Source organism: Chlorocebus sabaeus, chromosome 7 (genome assembly GCF_047675955.1).
Source record: "Chlorocebus sabaeus isolate Y175 chromosome 7, mChlSab1.0.hap1, whole genome shotgun sequence".
NCBI classification, from domain to species: domain Eukaryota; kingdom Metazoa; phylum Chordata; class Mammalia; order Primates; family Cercopithecidae; genus Chlorocebus; species Chlorocebus sabaeus.
Window position 1 is genome coordinate 119,397,038 of NC_132910.1, and position 21,380 is coordinate 119,418,417.

The 21,380-nt window shown below is 39.4% G+C and overlaps 1 protein-coding gene across 1 annotated transcript in view; it reads left to right on the plus strand.

Annotated features, from left to right (window-relative positions):
• Window positions 1–21,380, plus strand: part of PALLD (palladin, cytoskeletal associated protein) — a 244,492-nt gene that overhangs the window by 49,024 nt on the left and 174,088 nt on the right. The window lies entirely within an intron of this gene.

The following is a 21,380-nucleotide window of genomic DNA, read 5'->3' on the forward strand; positions in this document are numbered from 1 at the left end:
TGATTCTTTCCAGCTAAAGAAAGCAGTATAGGACAGACAGAATCTCCTCTATTCCCAAGCTGGATGACCTTAGATAAGCTACTCAGTGCCTCGTTTCAGTTTCTTCTTCATTAAGAGGGAATTGTGACAGTACCTACTAGACAGGAGTGTAGCCACGTGAAATAATGTGCTAGTACAGGGCATGCCAAAGGGCAAATAATCCAATTGATATTATCTGTCTTTGTTTTTGTTATTATTAAGAGAATATTCACAGTGAATCCTTTGTTATTTGATGCACATATAGAAAGTTTCAGAAATAAGCAATTTGCAAAACTTGCAAAAAACTACAAATGAATTCTTCCTGTGCTATGCTGAGTTTTCTTCCTCCACCTTCAAGAAGTGGCAAGGAAAAAAAAAGATAGAAAAATTACTGACCAATAAGAAGTTTTTGTTTCAATTCAGACCACCCTAGAGTTCCTGGAAATTGCATATATGAACTCTAGTAAGCTGAATATCAAAAATGAGGGGGAAGTAGCTGATACCAGGCTACAGATTGTGGGCTACAAAAGATCGATAAACAAGTGGTTCTTTTGTGCCAATTTAGATATGAAATCATGCAGAAAACACTCGACAGACCACTTGACAGAGGATTTTGTGAGACATGTTACACATGGATGGTGAAAGGCTGAAAATTAATACTTAACTTGTCATGCTTTCTGCTTTGAAATGCTGGAGCCCTCCAGGAATTTTGTTTTAACAACCAACGGAGATATCATTAGGGAGATACTTCTGAATTTGCTGCATCTCATTCTGTGACAAAGTGCTGCACAGAGTAAAATGTACCTAGCACTTTCATCCGAGTTTGTAGCATCAGACAAACCCCTATTCCACAACAGCATGTGCACAAAGAGTTTCTGAAGAACTTGTGGTACAATTCTTGTCAGTTCTCTTGAAGTTCTCATTTCCCCTTTTCCTCGCCTACTGGCAGGTGATTGATTGACTTAGAGTGAGTGCTGAGTAGTAAATAACTTAAAAAACAAATCTAGAGATGATCTAGAGAAGGCTCGAATCATTATATATAGAAGAAATGTAATATATATTATCTGGGATAGGCCTAGAATAACCTGAATTTACAATGAAGGAGCCCAGTAGCCTTTTCTAGAAAGCCACTTGCTCTTCCACTCTTGTTTGCTCTTAGGCAAGAGAATATCGCTAGAAGCTCAGAAAATTCAGGATTGATTGGAAATGTTTAAAAAGTGAAAATAAACACAAATTTCCATAAGGCCAGGAACATAACCAGAAAACTCAGAAAAACATAGGGGCTTCAGGATGGTTTCAAAGGTAAAAATGACCTCAAAGTGAATTTCTTCCTTTTCTAATCTTGATGTAATTTGGTTCTTAATCAAGCTGAGACTGCCCAAAGACCAAAGTGTTGAACTGATTTAAAATATGATTCATCAGAACATTAAAATACTTATGATACAGATTTTTATACAACCTGATGGTCTATTCCTCACAACTCATTATTTGCTCCATTTAAACTATTTCACAAAGAAAGTCTTAACCAGAACATGATCGTGTAACTAGGAGCTCCACAGTCAGTAGTAGGATAGGTCAGAAAACTCACAGGGATGTTCCTTGTGCTCACAAAGAGAAATTTGATATTGTGTGATAATACACATAAGCTAGAAACTTATGGTTAAAAGAAATGGTTAGGACTTATGTAAGCATAAATTCTTGGTATCTTTTTTTAATTGATGTATCATAGTTGTCATATTTGGGGAGTACATGTGGTATTTGAATACATATATATAATGTGTAATTATTAAGTCAGGGTAATTGAGATATCTGTCACCTCCAACATTTATCTTTATATTGGGAACATTAAAACTTTCCTCTTCTAGCTATTTTGAATAACTTATTGTTAACTATAATTTCCTTACTGTTCTATCAAATCCTAGAACTTTGTACTTTTGTACCCATTAACTAACTTCTTAATTTAACCTTTAAATAAAAAATATTTTCATTCCTAGCCCTGAAATTCTACAAATTTACTGCTTAGGGATGACTCCTGTATATCTTCTCTTCCTTTTACGCAGACAAGTTCTACATCTTAGCTGACTTTTATTAGCCATTTGACTAATCCTATTTTTTAAAAGTGTTTGAGATGGGTTGAAAAATATGACCAATGTGATGAGTACAACTTGATGATAATTGTAAAATATTAGTGTGCTTTAGGTGTTAGCAATTAAGAAAATGTGAAATGTTTTATTTCTTTTCTTTCCTTCCCTTTTTTTTGGGGGGGGGGGCGGGGGTGGGTGGGTAGAGACAGGTTTTACTTTGCTGCCCAGGCTGGTTTTGAACTTCTGGCTTCAAGCGATCCTCCCACCTTAGCGTCCTGAAGGGCTGGGATTACAGAAATGTTTTAAGTAGTAATATTATTGTTAAAATCTCAAATCCTGAGTATCTGAGATATCGATTTGATACTCAGAAAATCATGAGCTCTGGAATCATTTTCAAATGCATATCTAGGATTTGAATTTGCATCTTAATTAGTAACATCAGTGTTAACTATGGCAACTCATTTGTTTCCCCAAACAATTTTACTATTTTAAGGTTAAATATGAAATAACGGTGTAAGTCCTGGGTTTGATTTTTTTTTTTAAGTCTAAGAAGTTATCTGTGTTCAGTAGGTGGAGAAGCCAACTGTACATCCTGCTGACACAAAGCTAATCAGTGGCTTGACAGCTCTGGTCAAACATCCACATAGAATGTCTTGGCCATAATCTATGTGTCTCCTGTATTGTTTTTGTTTTAAAAGATTTGAGAGCAGTGGATGTGGTGGAGGAATGGTGCAGCTTGAAATTGTACGTAGTTGCCAATTTTCTTTTTTCTAGTTTGAACATATTTCTGCTTTGAGCTTCTTTCAGCTCAAGTGAGCCACTTTCACCTATTATTTCATCTGTCTTCCTCTGTCTTCAATCTTCATTAGCCTTTACTATGGATAAGCTGCTGTAAACATTTTTTAAAATCACCTCAAGGAGTACAATATTCTATTTTAAAATGACCTTTCCAGGAAACTAACTAATAGCTTTAGAAAATTAACACTTTCTTTAAGCACTAAAACTGAAAAGGAGAGAAGGAAGAGGAGGATCCAGGCATGGTGGCGCACACCTGTAGTCCCAGCTACTTGAGAGGCTGAGGCAGGAACATCACTTGAGCCCAGGAGTTCAAGGTTGCAGTGAGCTATGATGGCACCACTGCACTCCAGCATGGGCAACAGAGCAAGACCCCATCTCTTAAGAGAGAGAAAGAGGAGGAAGGGAGTGGTGCTAGTAGTAGTAGTGTAATAAGGATGGCAATGTTCTGAAATGTCTACTTTTCTATATAATAACTGAAACTTTTCTTGGAGGCTCAGAGTCATTCTCATGAATATCAAAGATTGAGCCTGTTATTCACTGAAGAGCTCTTGCAATATAATATGTGATTCTGTTTGTGCCCTAAACAATGTCTTACTGCTACACAATCAGCACGGCCACTGAGTTCAAAAGTTCTGTGCTCTCCCCATTGGTAGACAGGCATCCACACCACAGACTAGACTGCCTGTCCCCTGCCCTCACTGCTTTTGCCCCACTGGCCTCTTCCTCAGGGTCCTGGCCCTCACTTCATCAGTTCCATTCAGTATATCCCCAAAACAGCGTTTCCACCCAGCCTGCCAAGGAGAAGGAAAGAGAGTCTTTAGAATACATCCTTCACTTTCCTGTGAGAACAGCTTTAAGAAAAGAAAACGTCACTCCTACTCATGTTAACCACCTATTGCCATATAATAGAATACGTTCTTATGCTCTCTGAGCCTGTCTGTCTTCTTCATCTCACTGTTTCATGACGATTATGTTGCGACCTGAGGCAGGGCGCCAGAAAGAGATGAGAGGGATGGCAAAAACCCATTCATACTTTAAAACTCCTTTTCTCTAATTTTTAAAGCTTTTTCTCTTCTTCCATTAGGTACTGTTGTTTCTGGGTGCTTCTAGTATACACAGTCGACAATCATGTTGGTGAAAACTCCCTCAGGGTTTTTTCTTTTTTCTTGTTGTTTCTCTTTTCTTCCTGCCTGGGGGCAGTAAGTTTCAGCTTTGAGTCTTAGTCTTTGATGGTTACTGGAAGTGTGTCTTCTGTAGAAGTGGGGATTAATTGTAATTAATTGTTTTGACTCTGACTTTCTCTTTCCTTGTTCCTCTACCTCCCACATTTGCAAATTACTTTTATTGTCACTCTGTGAAAAGCAGAATTACTCCTATTAATAGCTGGGCACTTGACTGACATTCCACAGGTTAACCCAAGCTTTGCCAAAAGGAAACAGCATAGAAAGACCCAGAAACTCTCCAATTATGTGTTATCAGTGGAATGAGCTCTGCCACTGGAGCTCATTCAGTGGCTCAATGAGCAGCAGAGCTCAGGCGGCAGTGGAAAGTCTGCCTGTGACCACATCTTTAATTTGAGTCTATTCGTTGCCACAATATTGCTTTTGTTTTTCCTTTCTCAAAAATGGCCTCATTTTGTGAAAACAAAGTGTTTGCACGAATAATAATTACTACACTTTTATTTTGGTATATATACATACTTAGAAAGCATCACACATGCACGTGTGCACAAGCACAGACACACAGTATGTATGTATTGGTAGCTTAGGCTTGGGTCAGTAGCTCAGAAACATCAGAATGCATTTGAAGGCTTTCAGACTTTCCTTCATGATTGTAAGATAACTGTAGCTGCCCAAATACCAAGTGCTGTCACCATCTCCAGAGCAGGAAGGACGGGGCAGAAGCAACACATTTTGTGAGGCTCTGCTTATTTTATTCCAATGTCCTTTCTGGGAGACTTGTTAAGTCCCATTGACCACAACGGTGTCTCGGGTCAATTTTTAATTGCAAGAAAGGCTGGGAAATGATAATCCAGCAAAGGCAAATGGAATCATCATGGAGACCAGGCATAACTCATTCCTGGACTTGGAGAAGGCCCTAGATGTAAAGGATCCCCATCCACCATCTGAAAATCAGGATTCTACCTGGGTGGAGATGGCTGTGAGGGAGCGGAACAGCATCTCCCACAACATGTTTTAAAACATTCACAAAATTGACCCTCAAGTTTGTGCTTCCAATTGCTAGTGACCTCAGTGTCAAAAATGTGCTGACAACTGTGATGAAGAGACAAGGAGAGAAAAACAGACCCTCAGGAGAAACAGTGGGAGGGGGAGGGGAGTGGTTATTAACATGAAGTTTAAAACATTCAAAGATAGGAAACAAGAAGCTTAATGTGATTGTCTACAGCAGTGTAAAGAAGATTTGTATTTGTGTGTTCTTTTCAAAAGGCAGATTTAGGTACCTTTTGGAGCACAACTGGAATATGCAAATTGCTGACCACAATTGCTATAATATATTACATTCTGTGCATGCTAAAAAGAATACCAGGGTTTGTTCTCTTCTCTTTTAAACACCCAGATTTAATCTGACCTGCAAAACAAATAGGACTAAAACACTGGGCACGTTTATCAAGCCTTCAAAAGAATGGAATAGACACTAATAAACAAAATACTCACATCCCTTAAGATAACTCAAAGATTCTTGCTATAACACATTTGGGGCCTCTATCATATATCATATCGTATATATATATATGTCAAATGATATGCAAGTAACAATATTTTTGAGTGCCAGATGGAGAAGACATCTGTAGAGTGAGAAACTAAAGAAAACACACTTCCAAGATTAAGGCACATTAGAAGAAAATTGTTGGCTATGTTAGTAATGAGGAGTTTGGAAAGGGTTTTCTCTATGTACAACATGCTCACTTATTGGGTGACACAAATGACAGATGCCAGTTTGTTGTTGTTGTTGTTGTTGTTTGAAAACAGTTTCCTTTACTAACAAGGGGCTTTGCAGTCAAACAAAAGCACACCACTTTGCTTTCTTTCCTCATCTTTTCTGCATTCCTCAGTGACATTCTTGTTGTTTCCATGAAGGTGTGGCAATTTGGTCAATCTCCCAATATATGCTTAGCTTTACAAAGAACCTATCTTTGTTCCTGGTGTCTGTGGTGACTGTCTGTTAGTGATGAATAGATGAAAGTCAAGTAAGAAAGAGAAGAAATAATTCAGCCCATACCTCTAACGCTTCCAAAGGGCATAGCTTAGTCGTTTAGTAGTTTCGCTTCAGACACCGAGGACAGGGTGATTGCTGAGATACTGTGGCAGTGGTTTCGGGCTGAGCAAAACACGCATAGCATGCTGACCAGAGACAGCAGCAGCTGTGAGGCTCATCTGTTTCCCAACACATTTTCTAAACTATGAAGTCCCCTTGGAGGAGGATTGTCCATGAATTCCAAGCATGGAAGGAATCTGACCATTCTTTTTCATTTTAAAACCACATTACCTTTGTCCTAGCCTTCAACTTTCAAGGCCTTTTCACTTTGCATTTTTCATTGATTTGTGGCCAGAAACTGACCTGGAAAAGGATAACTTAAAACCTGTTATTAGTCAGGGTTTGGAATCAATTATGCTTCAAGAGTCATTTTCTATAACTAAGATTTCATTTTCAGAAGACATACACTTAGAACAATGGCTTGATCATGGATTGGGTGGGGGTGGAGGACAAGAATGAAAGAGGACTGAGATGACTGAAGGAGCCTCTATGGAAGACACAGAATACACACGAGACTTGTATGTAGCAAGTGTTAAGAAGAGTCCACAATATTTGATAATTTTTATTTTGTTGTTTTAATATGTGTTCTATGTACTTTTCATTTTTATTTTTATTATTTGTTTGTTTATTTTTGAGATATAGTCTTATCCTGTCACCTAGGCTGGAGCGCAGTGGTGAGATCTTGACTCACTGCAACCTCCTCCTCCCGGGTTCAAGCAATTTTCCTGCCTCTGCCTCCCAAGTAGCTGGGATTATAGGTGTGCACCACCACGCCCGGCTAATTTTTGTATTTTTAGTAGAGACGGGGTTTCACCATGTTGGTCAGGCTGGTCTCGAACTCCTGACCTCAGGTGATCCACCCACCTCGGCCTGCCAACGTGCTGGGATTACAGGCATGAGCCACCGTGCCCAACCAGTGTTCTCTCTACTTTGCTTTTCCTACTGCCACCACCCTGTTGTAGGCCTGGACATCTGACTTCCAAGTGCTCCACAACATCTAAACTGATCTTTCTCCCTTCAGTGTCTCCCCATGTTAATCCTTCTTAAACTCTTATTCGCACCTAGCCCAACTAACAGCAAATCAATTCCTCCAGTTTTCATTATCTTACTCTTTTTTTATATTAATACCTAGCATATCAAAAATTACTGACAGCAACATTAATGAGTACTGTATAATACTTCTTTAAAAATAGTTTAAATTATAAAGCTTTCTTAGAAATAAAAGGAGAAGACTTTCAAGCATAGAGTCCAGGCAGGTATCTATCATTCTGCTTTCTACTTTCATGGAATCAACATTTTTAGTTCCCATGTATGAGTGGAACATGCAATATATGTTTTTCTTTGTCTGGATTATTTCACTTTACACAATGATCTCCTATTCCATTCATGCTGCCGCAGATGACAACCTTTCATTATTTTTTAATTGCCAAATTGTATTCCATTGTGTATACATACCACATTTCTTTATCCATTGGTCCATTGATGAACATTTAGGTTAATTCCATATCTTGGCTATTGTGAATAGTGCTGCAACAAACATGGAAGCTCAAGTATCTCTTTGATATACTGATTCATTTTCCTTTGGATCAATACCCAGTGGTAGGATTGCTGGATGGTATGGTAGTTCGATTTTTAGTTTTCGAGAAATCTCTATACTGTTTTCCATAGTGGCTATACTAATTTACATTCCCACCAACGATATATTAATTTCCCTTTTCTTAGAGGCTGGGAAGGGTTTTTGGAGGAAGATAAAGAGAGCTTGGTCAATAGGTTAAAACATACAGTTAGAAAAAATAAGTTCTAATGTTCATTAGCAGAGTAGGGTGACCGTAGTTAACAGTACGGTGTTGTATATTTCAAAATAGCTAGTAGACAGGATTTGAAATGTTTCCAACGCAGGAATGATAAACACTTGAGCTGATGGATACCCTAAATACCCTGACTTGATCCTTACACATTCTATGCATGTAACAAAATATCATATTAATATGTATAAATACTCGCATCAACTTTTTAAAAGTGCAGACAGGAAAAAGGCCCATTTTGATGATAATGTAGAAGTTGCAGGCCAGGCGCAGTGACTCACGCCTGTAATCCCAGCACTTTGGGAGGCAGAGGCGGGGGGATCACGAGGTCAGGAGATAGAGACCATCCTGGCTAACACAGTGAAACCCCGTCTCTACTAAAAATACCCAGGAGGCTGAGGAGGAGAATGGCGTGCACCCAGGAGACAGAGCTTGCAGTGAGCCGAGATTGCGCCACTGCACTCCAGCCTGGGCAACAGAGCGAGACTCCGTCTCAAAAAAAAAAAAAAAAAAAAAGAAAGTGCAGCCCTCTCCATCACACACGTCATAAAGGCAGCACCAGAAGCAAGCCATTGCCCAAGATAAGGGTACCCACTTACTGTGTGAATTTTTGTTTAAGATTTACTTTATTGCTGCTCTAATTAGAATTCTTGTCCTTTTGTTTCTCACTTGTAGCATGTATTTATGTCGTCTCTTCTCTGATTTGAAAGATATCAATGTTTCAGCTTAAAACAGCCTCTGATTTGAAAGTTGCATGGGATGCTCATATAAACAACAGGCAGCATGATAATTCATTGCTTCCTCTTAATTCCCATGTCAGTTGAAACTGGAAAAAAACATGACACATGCCATTTTTAATAGGTAGTTGAGCTTCCTGTATAAAAAAAAAAATCTTGTAAATTTTGTAATGCTACTTGGGACATATGTCAATAATCATCACATGGTTTCAAGCTCTGGGAAACATCTTAAAAGATGTTTTAAAGGATGAGTTACAAAAGAAGAAACTTAGTCACAAGTTTCTCTATAATTCCTATTTGGTCACTGCATTTTCCTTCTGAATGCACTTTTTGGGAAAGTAAACTTACTTCTCTTCAGTGTAATGTGAAATTTTGATACTTTAAAGAGACCTTTGCAGTTTTGAATTTCGAATATAATATTTCCCAATGTATGAAAAACTACATTAAAAATCTAACTGTGGATGCCTGTACTTGGATTGACAAGGAGTTTCATCTCCCAAAATTTCCTCGTGCTGTGATTTTTTTCTGAGCTGGAATTGACAGATATTAAGTTTCTTAGTCAATCTTGCAGGTGCTTTCAGAATGATTAAGCCTGAGACTACCAGAAAGGACCATTAAAAATTAGAATCAGAGTTGGTGGTATGGAAAGTTCTTTTGAAAGATGGAAAACATTAATTTAAAAGAGTTCAAGAGTTTAAAGCCAAAAGAGCCAGTCAGGTTATGGCGCAAAAACTCTGCAAGACTCCCACAACTGTATTTCTCTTTGAATAGATTTTCTACTGCCAGTTATATGAAATGGATATAAATCCTCCCATTCCAACAACTCAGGAACTTACTTAAGTGCAGGGTATGAGAGCAACTGCAAACAAGTCTAAGAAAACAGGCTGAATGTCATTAAAGTCCTTTGAAAATGTTCTGTGACATCTGTTTTCCATTTTACTATGCTGTTTAATTAACTTCAGTGTTACAGAATCACAGAAATCTTATTTGCTCAAAATAGTATCTTGAAGGAAGAGACCTTTATTTGATAGAGAAGACTGTTTGATTAACTTCATCTCAAGTTTTAAATTTTTCGCATTGGCTTCATGATATCCCTATGTACGGTTCATTTCCATAAAACCAGATCAAACTCTGGGTGGCGGATCACTCTTATCCAGTTTGTACTGCTGTCATGTTTCAAGGGCACCAAAAATGGAAGAAATTACAGAGAATAGTGACAATTCAGAAACTATTCTTATTTGTCTTCATTGCTGTAATATGAGGTGACTGACTCCTGAGCTAGTGAGGAAGTACAAGTTTTAGAAAAGATTCCTTCCTGGTGTTTGTGTGTGTGTGTGTATGTGTGTGTGTGTGATCTTTTTGATAAGAATAGTTGTGAAGGCTGGGCATGGTGCTCATGCCTATAATCCCAGCACTTTGGGAGGCAGAGGCAGGAGGATTACCTGAGGCCACGGAGTTTGAGACTAGCCTGAGCAGCATAGCAAGACCTCAAGACCATGGCTCTTAAAAAAAAAATAAAAATAGCTGGCCTGGTGGCTGATGTCCCAGCTGTAGTCCCAGCTACTCGGGACACTGAGGTGCAGGATCACTTGAGTCCAGGAATTCAAGGCTGCAGTGAGCTATGATCATGCCACTGCACTCCAGCCTAGACAACAGAGTACAATCCTATCTCAAAAACAAAAAGAAACAAAAAAGAATGGTTGGAGAGAGAGAGAAAAGAAAATAAATAGAGCAGTTCATCCTGCAAAGACCTGGAACACGAGTGCCTCTTCTGATGAGGCTCAGTGGTCCTAGAAAGCTCCTGTTGGACAAATCTTCAGGAGTAGTCAGCAACATTTTGGAGGGATGGGAGAGCAAGGGAACCAGTCTTCATTGACAGCTGACTTTATTTTTTGATTTGTCGGAGCACACAAAAGCCCAGTGCCCTGTGACCAGGATAAAAGAGGAAGTGGCTGCATTTTGACATGTCCTGGCTTTGCTAGAGAAAGCCTACTGGTTTCTGACTTCCCAGTGCTGGCAGATCTACCACCTGTGCTCTTGCTGCCCAGCATCTAGGGAGCTTCACTATTCCAAGTGTTTATGAGGAAGCCATATGGATGGTGCTCAACTGCATTTTTCTACTCAGAGGGTTTTATGGGTTTTCATGTAGAGGTCATGGCTTCTCTGCATCACTGGCAAGTGTTGTCCATCTCTCCATCCTTCTTGAGTTCCATACCCAGTGCATCTTGAACAAATCCGTCTTTTTTGTCTGACCTAGGCTATGTCCACTCTCTCAGCTCCTGCTTTTACTTGTACCTCAAAGGAGAGGTGTTCTTAGCTCTCTGACCTCTGGGTTAATACAGAGGCCAAATTTATCCCAGGGAAGGAATAAGTACATTTGAAACAAGTCACTGAGAGGAGAAGACTGTATGTTTTAAAGCCGGGTTCGTTTAAAGTGTTATGATAGTATGAAGATGTTCTTTCATTTTCATAGAAGTAATTCATTTGGCTAGAAGGTCAAATGCCTGGTGGTTTGAGGACCTGAACAGTTTCCGCTCCATGAACGTACCTGACTCGGGAGTTCTTTTGCTCCAGATACTAACTTAGTAGAACAGTGTTTCACAACTCTGGTAAAAGAAAATCAATAATCAGAATTTTTTAGTAGTTTTCAGATCTAGTTAGTTGCCCAGGTCCACTGAAATGATGGGTGTATTTGCATTTAGTGGCAATCATATTCACTATGTTAACCATACATATGCTAATCATAAGCTCTGGTTGAAAGTTATGTATTTTCTGTTTAGCACTAAATGAGGAAAGAATTTTAGTAATATTTTGAATATAGTTGGATTTCCTTCAGACTACAAAGAATGCCTTGGCAATCTCACTCCCTCCTTTTGATTTTCGATGATTCAGGTCATCTGGACTCCTGGCCTTCCTCCTGCTCTTCTCTTCTTTAATCTCCATTTGCCCTACCAACTCCTACTGTCTTTTAGTTTAAATGCCATTCTTCACCTTCCAGGAGTTATAGACTAGAATGGATTCCCTTCTGTGTCCTCCCCGGCAATAGAACTTTCCCCCGTGATAACTCCCACGCAATTACTCTCTCAGGGTTCTCTGACACCAGAGATTGTGTGATGTCTTGTTCTTTACCTTGCCCCAGCCCCTGCCCTGGTGCTTGGCACATAATCTACACTCAATAAATGTTTGTGTAATGGGTGGATTGAATTCATTGTCACACTAAGTGACATCCATTTGGATGTTTGATTACACCACGAGGCTATCATATTCTGAAGCAACATGATATCTATGAAGATATCTATCATGGTTTAATCCCCAGCAATTAGCACAGTGTCTAAGACAGAAACTTAATATGGTTCAACTACTTTCGAGATTTTTTTTTTAATGGGGACACTACAGATTTTGATAAAAGACATTAATGATGATGTTTCCTGTCCGATCACTAGGCAGTTCTATGAAAAGGCACTCCTTTTTTCAAAATTCCACTCAACTTATAATGTAAGATTTGATGAGTTTGTTCAGTTCTTACTAAGTGAGCAGTACCATGATTTTAGGTCTGTAAGTGGCTTAAAGTTAAACTTAGATTTTTGGTTGGTGATGCTCCCCCTGGTCTCTGTTATAGATGAACAGTTTAAATGAGGTTGCTGACTGGGTCTTTTAACTTGATGTCTTTGTTTATTTTCTGCTTGTTTTGTTTGGTCAGGTCTGGCACAGAGCCTAAAAATAAGAGCTTGCTTGCAGTTTGACTTTCACTGTGATTCAGTTTTGCAGTCTTTTAAAAACATCCTTCAGGAGACCGCCATATATCTATCTGTGGACATCTCCCAGATTTTCCAAAACAAGCACAAGATGAATAAGGGGAATTTGGAAATTTCCAGATTTTTAACAGATGGGAATTTGCTTCCACTGTCTGAGAAATCTTTGCCATAGATAGAGGGGAATCCCAGAAAAAAAAAAAAAAAATCTAAGTCTGAAAGCTCCACAGAGTTCTCTGCCTTTGCCTTCCCTGAAAAAGGGGTGTGGGGAGAGCAAACAGATGCCAGAAGCCAGTAAAGTCCTGTCCTCATGAAAGCTCTCAGCCCAGAGGACAACACTCTGGGACAGTCACTTCAGTCATAGGATATTTTCCTCTCCAAATAACCGAGGAGAGAGTCTAACTTCTGGGGTGAGCATGGTCTATAAAGTGTGAGAATCCTGCGTGTCCAGGAAGAGAGTGCTGCTAACAGATGATTCCCTGGGGGCCCCCTTTGTTCTCTGCTTCTGTTTGTGTTGAGTCCGCTTGCTTAGGAATATAGATCAGTGAGACTAAAGTATCTCTGTTGGGCCAGTTCTTTCTTCTCTGTACCATGGTCAGTCTACAGGGTGCCTGCACACCCTCCGCAGCCTTGAGGTCACAGACTTACTCTCTGTGTCTCCAGGCTATAGAGCAGAACAAAACAGAGCCAAGACAAGGTGTCAGGAAAAACAGAACTCCAGTCTCATGGTCTTCCAACAGGGCATCAAAGGGTTTCTAAAATTTAAAGCCGAAGGGAACCTCAGAGGTCACCTGGTCCAACCCTTCTGTTATTTTAGGAGGGCAAGAGGCGTTAAGTGATTCAGAAGGCGTGGTCTAGTGGTGGCAAAGAGGACAATTCAGACAGTCCCCAACTTACAATGATTCAACTTATGATGTTTCAACTTTATGATAGAGTGAAAGTGATACGTATTTAGTAGAAACTGTATTTCAAGTATAACCATTCTGTTTTTCACTTTCAGTACAGGATTTAATAAATTACATGAGATATTCAACACTTTATTATAAAGTATGCTTTGTGTTAGATGAATTTGTCCAACTGTAGGCTAATGTAAGTGTTCTGAGCACATTAAAGGTAGACTGAGCTTTGATGTTCAGTAGGTTAGGTATATCAGATGCATTCTCAATTTATGATATTTACAACTTACAATGAGTTTATTGGGCCATAACCCCACTCTAAGTCAAGGAGCATCTGTATAGGCTTTGGGGTTAAGCATCAGCTGGAATCTTGACTCTACCTCTTTAGTTCAGCTATGACCTTGGATAAGTCACTTAGCTAACTCTTTAAGGTTTAGCTTTATTGATAAAACCAAAGTAATAATAGCACCATAGGACTGTTAAGATGATTACATTAGAGAAAATTCATGTAAGGCACATAGCCTAACGCATGGCACTCAATAAGTACCTAAAAATTAATAGCAACTATTCATCATTATCATGATCACCAAAGCCAGAGTCTGGGACCCAAGCCTCCTAGCTCAGCATTCCTCTTATAACAGCCCTTTGAATCACCTTCATATGTTGTTAATACTTCACTGGGTACCCCAATCCAAATTAGCTTAAGTACAGACTGTGGTGACATCATTAGTTAGAGACTGTGAGATACTGGGGGGAAAATAATGATTCATTCTCTTAAAAAGGGGATGTAACATGTTATTTTTTTCCTTCTTTAACTGGAATGGTTAGGGATGTAACACTTTGAAAGAGAATATTGTGCATCACGGTAATATAGGTAACTTAAATTGATTTTGTATTTTGTTTATGTATGGTTGCAATCCTATGAGAGTTTAATGGTATTTTCTTTTTACAACACATGCTAGTGTGTTAGGAAGTATGTGTTAAGAGTTCTCTCCTATTTATTATTCTCATTACTTTCCCATTCCAGTATAGACACCATAAACTCCTAAAATTAAGTATATTCTGCTTAAAGAACTCCAAGTGACCATTTTGGTGTGAAAACTGCCTGCACTATTTTGTGTGTGATCTAAATGATCCAAACTAATGGGTGAGCTTTGGGTGCTTGAGGACTTTATGCAGGAGAAAAGAGGAGGGCTGGATAAAACTTTTCCAACTTTAAAATAAAAATTATTTTCTGTATGTGCATTAAATGTATCTGCTATATGTACTCAAGAATGTTGAGTCTGATCCCTCAAATTTATTCATTAAGTTTTGCTACATCATGACTACACAAAAGTCATGAAATCATGGATCCAAAATAAAATCAGATTTGAGCTCCACTTTATTTTTTGCCTATACAATGTCCCTGTTCTTACCACTTTTTCTCTTCTTTCACCAGCTTGAATCAGAATCTCTAGTTCAACATCATTTCCTTTTTTTCCCTCCCCCACTTAAACATAAAATATAGATTTGTGAATTCTGAAAAGCCTGCCTGGATAATCGGCTTACCCTCATTCAACTATTCTCCACCTCAAGAGGAGGGATTTGAAACCTTGAAACCTGAGGCAGAAAACCCATGTGACACAGAACATGAGTCCTTATATGTAAGGACTGTCTTACTCATCCCTGTGTCTCTGGAGCTAGGACAGTCCTTAGCGCATAGTACATTTGAACAAATGTTGGAGTGAATAACAAGCCCTTTCTCCATTCTGGTCAACTTAGGAGTATTGTACTGATTTTCTTCCCAGGGCAGAAAAAAATTATGAACCATGGTTCTTGTGAAAGTCATTATTTTTAATTGCCCAGACATTCACTCGCAGAACTAGAAACATAAACAAACTGATACATCAAGGGACCAAGAGGTATACATGATAATAACCTAGAAATATTTAAAGTTGTAAAGATCCTGCTTAGAAGAGGGAAGTCATCAAAAGGGGTTGAGATAGTAGTTGAATGACTGAGAAGACATTAATGAAAATGACATAGGAGTATGATATAAGTACTTGACATTTTTCCAAGTGAAATAACTGCATGATCAGATAATCATACATAAGTTGGAGATGTATCCAGAGAAATTTATACCTGAAAGGCAACCATAAAGTACCAGAGCTAAAATAGTTCATCTCATGGAGACATCAGAGCTAAGATCTGAAATGATACCTGTTTCTGATTACGTTGGATTCTATTTACTACACATTTTTTAGTGTATAGATAGAAAAGGGTACACAATAGGTACCTAAAGCAGATAGCTGTAATTACTACTATTTATCTTTTGTGCTCTGTAATTACTACTATTTATCTTTTGTGCTCTGAGATTTCTCATACTGTATTGGTGCTACCTTCTAATCAGCTGCATAAATGGGTAAATCACTTGCTACCACAGAGGAATGTGGGAGAAGACAGCATGTCTAGGACATTACCCTGAGGCTGAGGCAGTAGACAAGGAAGTCCAACCTGCAGGCTAAGAGTCAGTTTTCACTCCTGTGGGAAAAGCATGCCCAGCTCTCAGCAAAAGCATAAAAATCAAGAGAGAACAGTAAAGGCAAACAGGATATGTAGCCTAGTTCCAATTGAAGGTATTATTCCTAACAGTGAAAAATGTCAATATAACTATTTCCAGAGTTAAAACTTCAGACACATACTATGACAATGAGACAGTATATTTGAAACTACAGATGTCCAAGGAAATTCAGGCTATATGGTTACCATATGTAGAGAAGACAGGGAAATTTCATTGTGTGTAGAGAAAGAGACCCAAGACTTCATTCCCTAAAGCCATGGGATATGGAGTTAGGGGGACCTGCCAGTCGCCTTGTCAGTTCACTTCATTTTACAAAGAAAATTCCTAATCTCAAGGAAGCCAAGTAACTTTCCCAACCTAAACTTGAGCTTCGCATTAAGAGAGTTTTAGACACAGATTACTAACGTCTTGTGGTTGAAATACTGTAAATATCTTCAAGAATCCCAACATTTTGAGCAATTATAACTCCTAGAATAAGAATAATTACTTTTACCATAGATATTTTGCCCATTTTATAGTTGTATTCCAAAGTCTTTACTCCCAAGTCAGACTCAAATATCAGGAAAAGTCAGATCCTTTTTCTTATCAATTCCCACTTCACATTCCCCATTGTGTTCAGCTTTCTGAATTTATTTGTAATAATTTGTTCAGAAGAGAGAAAGATGGATAATGGATGGAGGAAAAGGAGAAAATGTTAGCATCATATTAACACAAAGATTTCAGTATTCTAAATAATCAAATATTTGAAAAATATGTCTTGTAATCCTTTTGCCCTAGAGATGTAAATTGACACAAAAATGTTTACAAAACAAATTGGTAGAGATCAATGGGTCTCAAAATGTGGTCCTCCAAACCAGCAGCATTAGCATCAGCTAGGAATTTGTGGGAAATGCAGATGTTCAGTCTCACCCCAATTCAGTTGAACCAGAAATTCTGGTGTGGGACCTGGCAATCTGTATGTGTTTAAACAAGCCCACCACGTAGATTCTAACCACTGGTATGGACAAATCATCCAGATAAGCATAACTAGATTATTAGATGACAGGTCTACGTAATATAGGGGTGAATATATCAAATCCTTTGGTAGAAAAAAAGCTTGGTCAACTTCTGTGGTGTATTCATTTCCTGTTCTGTATAACAAATTACCATGAATTTAGTGGCTTAAAACACCCCACATTTAATAAGCTTCTTAACTTCCTGTGGATCAGGAGTCCAAGCACAGGTTAGCTGGGTCCTCTGCTTTGGGTCTCACAAGGCTGCAATCAAGGTGTCACTCAGGCTGTATTCTCATCTGGAGGCTCGACTGGGGAAGAATGGTCTTCCAAGCTCCTTTAGGTTATTAGTAGAGTGCATTTCCTTGTGGTTATATGACTGGGCCTTTGTTTCTTATGGCCATTTAATGGAGGTTGCCCTCAGTTCCTAGAGGCCACTCCAGTCCTCTGCCATGTGGCCCTCTCCAGAGGCAGTTCACAGTGTAGCAATTTGCTGCTTCTTCAAGGCTTTCAAGGCCAGCAGGAGTTTCTCTCTAGTCTGCTAAGATGGTGTCATATATGTCATATAACATAATCATGGGAGTGACCTTCCATCACCTTTACCCTGTGACAGAGTTTGGATATATGTCCCCGCCAAATCTCATGTTGAAATGTAATACCCAGTGTTGGAGGTGGGGCCTTTTAGAGATGCTTGGGGCAGGAGGGCAGATCCCTCATGGCTTAGTGAGTGTGTTCTCATTAAAAGTGTGTGGCACTTCCCTGCCACTCTCTCACTCTTGCTTCTGCTCTCACTATGTAACCTGCCTGCTCCTGCTTCACCTTCCAGCATGAGTAAAAGCTTCCTGAGGTCTCCTCAGAAGCTGAGCAGATGCTGGTGCCATGCCTGTACATGCTGCAGAAACATGAGACGAATAAACCTGTTTTCTTTATAAATTACCCAGTCTCAGGTAGTCCTTTATAGAAACACAAGAATGGCCTAATACACTACATAATGTAACTAATTGAGTTAGTGACTCCCTATCACCTTTTTAAAAAATAATAATAATAATAATTGGTCAAGAGCGGTGGCTCATGCCTGTAATCCCAACACTTTGGGAGGCCGAGGCAGGTGGATCACCTAAGGCCAGAAGTTCAAGACTAGCCTGGCTAATATGGCAAAACCCCATCTCTTCTAAAAATACAAAAATTAGCTGGGCATTGTGGGCACCTGTAATCCCAGATACTTAGGAGACTACGGCAAGAGGGTCACTTGAACCTGAGAGGCAGAGGTTGCAGTGAGCTGAGATCACACCATTGCACTCCAGCCTGGGCAACAAGACTGAAACTCTGTCTCAATAATAGTAATGATGATAATTAATTTCAACCTTTATTTTAGGTTCAGGAGGTACATGTGCAGATTTGTTACATAGGGGTATTGTGTGATGCTGAGGTTTGGGTTACAAATGATTCTGTCACCCAGGTAGTAACCATAGTACCCCAATAGGTAGTTTAGGTAGTTTTTCAGCCCTTGCCCCCTCCCTCCCTCCCCTCTCCTCTCTCATAGACCCCAGTGTCTGTTGTTGCCACCTTTATGTCCATGTGTACCCAGTGCTTGGTTTCCACTTTTTTTTTGTTTTTCGAGATGAAGTCTCGCTCTGTCACCCAGGCTGGAGTGCAGTGGCATTATCTCTGCTCACTGCAGTCTCCACCTTCCAGGTCCAAGCAATTCTCCCTGCCTCAACCTTCTGAGTAACTGGGATTACAGGTGCCTCCTACCACACCCAGATGATTTTTGTATTTTTATAAAGACGGGGTTTCACCATGTTGGCCATTCTGGTCTCGAACTCCTGACCTCAGGTGATTCACCCACCTCACCCTCCCAAAGTGCTGGGGTTACAGGCCAGAGCCACCACCGCACCTGGCAAGTTTCCACTTATAAGTGAGAACATATGGTATTTGGTTTTCTATGCCTGTATTAATTTGCTTAGGATAATGGCCTCCAGCCATATCCATGTTGTTGCAAAGGACAAAATGTTCTTCTTTTTTATGGCTGCATAGTATCTCATGATGTGTATGTACCACATTTTCCTATCACCTTTATATTCTGTTGGTTAAAAGCAAGTCACAGGTTCTGTCTACACTGAAGGCCAGGGGATTATACAAAGGTTTGACTTGTGGTTTAGGCTATGTTCACCATGTTGCAGAAATTATATATGTATATATTTTTTAACAAAATTGATCGCTATTTAGTGTGCTTTTTCTTTGTATATGAAGCACTTTTGAAAAAAAGTCATTGACTACAGTATTAGTTAGCAAGTTGAAGTCAAAGACAGATTTTTCTTCCAATTGCAAGAAAAATTCAGTGAGTTTGGAAGAAAAAAGTTATCCTGCTCAGCTGGGTTTGACAGAAACACTATTTCTATGGCCTGCCGTCCCCATCCCCTAGTAATGCCTTAAGGCCCTTCTCAAATATCTTCTCCGGAAAGACTTTCCTAATACTTCTAACTGGGAGCGTTCTCCATTTTAGTGCCCACGTGTTATTACATTACTTCCGGTTTACTTTACCATTATTTGGATAGATGATTTGTCTCTCTGTCTGTACAGTAACTGAAGGTAACAGAAACTCAGCAAATAGATGTTACATTCATGAGATCACATATTTTATGTGTGTGTGTGTGTGTGTATGTGTATGTGTATACAGATATATATATATATTTTTTAATTTTATTTTTGAGATGGAGTTTCGCTATTGCTGCCCAGGCTAGAGTGTAATGGCACAATCTTGGCTCACCACAACCTCCACTTCCCAGGTTCAAGCTATTCTCCTGCCTCAGCCTCCTGAGTAGCTGGGATTACAGGCATGTGCCACCACGCCTGGCTAATTTTGTGTTTTTAGTAGAGACAGGCTTTCTCCATGTTGGTCAGGCTGGTCTCGAACTCCTGACCTCAGGTGATCCGCCTGCCTCAGCCTCCCAAAGTGCTGGGATTACAGGTGTGAGCCACCACACCCAGTCCACATATTATATTTTTGAAGCCTCTCAGGCAGTATAATATATGCTAACATAAGATTTGATTAATTATAAAAGCAGTTAATTTTAGGTATTGAGGCATACTAAAATCTATCCAGTGTAGATTATCACACTGGGAGAGCAATAGCCTGTCATAGCAGCTTTGCAATCAGATATCCCTGAGATCCATTCCTGACATCTCCAATTAATGGCTGTGTGACCCAGAGCAAGAAACTTAATGTCGCTAAATCTCACTTTCCTTAATAGAGTCATTACTTAATAAATACCAAGCTGTTCTTAATATCAACTTGGAAGCATGAACATATCAACACAGTTCACACCAGGGCAGGGACTCCACAGTTTAACCTCATCTCCAGGAGGTTAGCATGCATATGTATCATGTTGATTCAGTAGGACAGTAACCTGCTAGCAAATGTAGACTAAATAAACACTGGATCATTCCTACAGTTATTTATAAATTGTCTCCATTTTTGATTGTGATTTTAGTGGTTAGAATGCTAGAAAAAGAGTGGGTGGAGGGACAGGACATAAGAATTTCCGTTTTAATCAGTAGCGTGAGAAGGCTGGTCATTTTCACAAAACCAAAGGAGATGAAATAAAATTGTCCTAAACACTGTTCTCAGGATTACACAGAACATGAAAGGCTGCTTCGAGTGAGTCAGAGCTGGGATGTTATGACAGATCCGGGCTCTGTCGAACACTCAGTCCCCCTTGCCAAATGTAGGAATTCACAAGATCAGGCTCAAACTTAGAAGTCAATTTCTTGTAGGCTGGGCACTCACGGCTGTAATCCCAGCACTTTGGGAGACCGAGGCAGGTGGATTGCTTGAGCACAGGAATTCAAGACCAGCCTGAGCAACATGGCACAACTCTGTCTCTACAAAAAAAATCTAAAAATTAGCTGGACTTGGTGGCATGTACCTGTAGTCCCAGCTACTTAGGAGGCTGAGGTGGGAGGATCACTTGAGCCCAGGAGGCTGAGGTTGCAGTGAGCAGAGATCACGTCACTGCAGTCCAACCTGAGGGAGACCCCACCTTAAAAAAAATTTTTAAAAAAGGTCTATTTCTTAACTGCCATGCTAGAGTTATTTTCATTCCTTGCAGTCATCGAATCAGTTCCTATAACTTTCTTGATAAAAGGCAGATGTTGCCTTTCCATAGAATAGAGATAGTTATCTTGGCCAAGGTGTTTATGCAAGGGTGCGGGTACTAAGATTATTCTAGATTTGTGCCTTTTTAAAAGTCTGTTGTACAGTTCTGTGTTCTGAGATTAGGTGGCATTGTGATTCCTTTTTAAACTTCTTACTCTGTTTCTACAGAGAATATTTACATACTTCCGAATGGTTCCTGATAACTATTCCATTCATATGATAGCATTGGCGTCTATGTACTTTGAAAAGATGGTAGTAATTTTTCTTTTTTGCCAGTTATATCTACTGGTGACCTCCATAACT